Below are 4,263 nucleotides of genomic sequence, written 5' to 3' on the forward strand. Positions count from 1 at the left end.
CTGTTACACGATACACTGTGCGTGCAGTTGTCACCTGGCACGCTTCACATCACTCCGTGGAAACCAAGGCGGAGGGAACCAGCACGACTTCTGATACTCTAGCTACGGATGTTGCTGTGAATAAGGAGCTGTCTTTTGTCTCTGGGCCAGGAGTCTCAAATCCTCCACCAGCATCCGTAATCCCATTGTAGGCTAACTTACTAGTAGGTGAAGTTTCAGACCCTTACAAGTAGGGGGAAGTTTCAGACCCTCCACGATTATTCACAATAATGTCCAAATCGCAAGGGCTTCTCACAACATATATTTACTCCTTATATTTTGCTTACTTTCCATGTCAGCCATGGGTCTCTGTCAGATATGCTCCACAAATCTCCTTCCAAGTCTGAAAGACAGCCCCATTTGGGACACGTCTGTTTTCATGGCCCAGGACAAAGAGCAATGGAGAAGCCACGTGACGGCTTTTTAAATGTCTGTCTGGTCATGTCATGTATCACTTTCATTATGCTCAAAGCCAATCACACCAACAAGCCTGATGTCGGTGGGGTAGGAGAGTACACGCTTCTTGTAGGAGGAGCTATTCTCATCCCACACAGAAAAAGACGGGATGCAGAACGCTCTTAGAGGCAGGTTACGATAATGGAGAATACACTGAAGTTCGGTAATGATCATTTTTTTAAACTTGACAATAGAAATGGACTCAATAAGATGGTATATAACTTGGAATAAGTGCACAGTTTGTATCGTGTTCAAATATGTGCGGGGACACACAAATATGAAAAACATTTTTAAGGATAAAAAGAAATAAAGTTTACTACTATCAAGAGACTAAATACACACCTAATGCAAAGTTCTGACCAAACCATCATTTAATAATCACAGCAAAGCTCCTAGAAGGACTCTTTAATAAGTGTGCTTAGCATCTCTCACTTTCCCACTTTGAATTTTTCTGTTGCTTTTCTCAAAATCACCACCGAGAAATAGAGGGTGCACGAGTGGATTATTTACAACTTTTACTCTGAATTGTTTTAGACATCATTCTCCTTTACATCGAACACTCCCATTGAATTCGTTACCTGTACATTACCACATATTAGACTCTAACGGCATAAAATAAGCATGATTTTCTTTGAAGCCAATGAACCAATTAAAAATGATCTATTCACTCGATATGCCTAAACTTCGAATCAGAAGCCATAATTGTGGAATTCTAAGAACTATGTCAATCAATTCATTCTACTAAGTCTTTCTACCCTTAAACTATTTTCTATTTAATAATCCCATGTGCCTTGATTCATGGACCACATCCATCCTTTTTAAAGTGGCTACATTCCATTCAAGGGATATTTTCTAAATTACCTCAATGTGTTTAAATAGCTAAATATTTACTATCTAAATATATTTATCTATTATCATGCTATTTCTTATCTGGAATATTCAATTAATTTTTCTCATCCATATTTAACATAGGTGTTTTCACTTCAGTATTTGAATTTATACACGTTAAAATAAATTTTAGCTATTTCCTGCATTTCTTATATGAGACTTCAAGTATCGAGACGTGCATAGGTCTGTGTGTGTGTGTGCGTGCACGTGCTTCGTCATTCATTGTTGGGTCTAATAAGTGTTAAATGCACGAGTAAAAACACAAATTCGGACAAACACTAAATCTTCACCATCCCCTGAAAGTAAAAATCAAGACTGAGACCTTTCTGAATTTTTCAAAAAGAACTGTAAATACCCTTCCTGTCCTTCAGCCTTTTCACACCTTGTCTCAACTCTGCAGTGTGATCCTTCAGTTCATTCCTAACAACTACATTCAATCGGCATTTACTCTGAGTTCTATTTCTTAATTATAAACAACCGTTTGACGCTCTTGCCATGGCTGATGTGTTTTTACCTCACGAACGCTATTCTCCTGGACTTCCTGCTGGAAGAAACTTAGTAACAGATGGTGGAGCTTCTTGAGATCTAAAACGCGACTTTGCATATCAATGCAAATCTGACAAGTGACTTAATCACAAAAGACACTCTTCTTCAAAAAATAATCAGTGAGGCAGCTCTGATGAACCCAAAGAAAGAAGTTGTCTTAGATACCAACGTTTCTGAATTTTTCTCTTTTCGTTAATTAAGCAGGTTAACAGTTAAGGCAGCTTTCCGTTTATAGCATTTAACCTCTGATTTCAGCTCCGTTTCTAATGAGAGAAATAAAAGTTAAGAATTTTGCCTTTAGTCCTCCAATTATTTGTTGTTAAGGGGTATTTGGGCATCAGTGCGCTTAAGTATAGATTAACAAGTCATGCAAAGAAGATTTACTTCAAAAATCATCCAGGCATATCAAGGTGCTACAAGAATAAGGAGAGAAATGGCAAAAGTATCTGAGAAGAATTAAAGGATTCTTTCTAGCAAAGAGATTTCTATGGCCTTTGACTAATATTTTAAGGACATAATTGACATGTTTAAATTTTTTTTTTCTATAGCAAAACCTGATTGTAAACCCTTATCTATGAGCATCTACTACATTTGAGGTTTTGATTCAGATTCCAGCCTCTTTGCTGTTACTGTGCTTTAAGAAATTTCTCCCTGGAGTGAAAAGAAGGAAAACCTTATTTTCGGCAAGATGTCTCAGTGACAAAAAGGGACATGGAGATGAGCACAGAGTAAGGATCACATAACTATCTGGTAATTAATTATAAAGGTGGGAGCAAGGATTATAATACAAAGGTTGTGGTTTGAGAATATTCAGATTCTGGGGTACAGGCAGAGAGGAGGGAGACTGACTGAGCCACACAGCGAAGAGCACAGAGTCTCCCGCTTGGCATACTCCAGGCACTGGGGGCCAGCAGGCCCCTCTCCGCCACCTGAGCTCTCCCATGGGGCATGCTTCTGTCCAGTACCCGACCCCCGAGGGCACACCAAGACCCATTCTCCCACTATGAACCCCCCCTATTCTATCCTCTTCTTCCTCGGTCTCGATCCCTTTCTGAAGTCACGATACGCCAATCTTAATGATTACTCTGTGCGAGAAAAATAATAGGAAAGTTTCAATAGGATAATCCTTGAGGGGTACTTATATTTTACCAAGAGTTTCTCAGAGACTCAAAGCCTTAAATCTCAAGGAATGAATCCCAAATCTAGGGCATTCCACACCCCTCCATCAGCTCTCGGGGGCTTCTGCGTTCCCTAAATCAAACCACAGACACACAGCCACCGCTCCGCCTCCCGCCAGCCACGAACGTCCCTTAAAAGATGTTCAGAGACCCTGCAATGAACGAAAAGAACCTTGAGCTACAATCCCCAATGGCAAACACAATGAGAACTCTGTATGTACCAAAAAAACGTGTACTTCCACACACATTACTGGTTAGAGGAAATTTTAATTAAATGAGACATTTTTACGCACATCCTCCTCAACCAGTAACCCATTCGAATGGTAACTGCTGATGACGGCGTGAGGATGTCGGCCTGCTCAGGATGCTGCAACACAATACCCCAGGCTGGTGGCCTCAACAACTGAAGCTCGGAGTGTGAGGTCGGGGGCCGGCACGGCAGGTCCTGGCGCCGTCCTCCTCCTGGCTGGTAGAGGCTGCTTTCTCTCTGTGTCCTCACCTGGCAGAGAGACTCTCCTGTCTCTACCTCCAGTGAGGGCGCCGGTCCACACATGAGGGCTCTGCTCCCACGACCGCATCTAAACCTAACTACCTACTAAAGGCCCCGGCTGCAGACAGAACCACACGGGGGTCAAGGACTCTGCGTGGGAATCTGGGGGAGACGCAGTCCAGTCCACAGTAGTGAGGAAACACTGCTAAAACACTTCTACGAGAAGATGTCTGAGCAAAAAAAAACAAAACAAAAAAAAAAAAAAAAAAAAAAAAAAACAATGTATGTGTGTGTATGTGGGGAGAGGAAAGGTAAGAAAATAAGAACACGATTATTACCAAAAAAATCTTATCCTGTATTTCTATTTTAATGAGGTTTCTGTGGCTTTAACTACCCTCGAGTATCTTCCCTTTGCCCTCGTCTCTACGTGTCACTCTGGATCAAGCCGATATGATGGTTTTCCCTTGCATGCGAAGGGACCACCAGCCCAGGTTCCTCCAGGCCTCTGCTTGGAAGCTCTTGATTTCAGTAGGTGAGCCTCGAGCTCTTCTATTTCAAAGATAAGCCTGACTTCACTCAAGTGCCATGTTCGGAAGCCGGTTGTTTTCTGAAATGACCGAACTCGTTATCCTCACGCTGAGCTTTCTGATGCTGACGTCCGCGGCC

At 41.8% G+C, this 4,263-nt stretch overlaps 1 protein-coding gene across 1 annotated transcript in view; it reads right to left on the minus strand.

Annotated features, from left to right (window-relative positions):
• The window catches only part of IMMP2L (inner mitochondrial membrane peptidase subunit 2), a 690,748-nt gene that overhangs the window by 65,077 nt on the left and 621,408 nt on the right, over positions 1–4,263 (minus strand). The gene's annotated exons all lie outside the window — the stretch shown is intronic.

The sequence above is a fragment of the Pteropus vampyrus genome, unplaced genomic scaffold (genome assembly GCF_000151845.1).
Source record: "Pteropus vampyrus isolate Shadow unplaced genomic scaffold, Pvam_2.0 Scaffold192, whole genome shotgun sequence".
In the NCBI taxonomy this organism is placed as follows: Eukaryota; Metazoa; Chordata; class Mammalia; order Chiroptera; family Pteropodidae; genus Pteropus; species Pteropus vampyrus.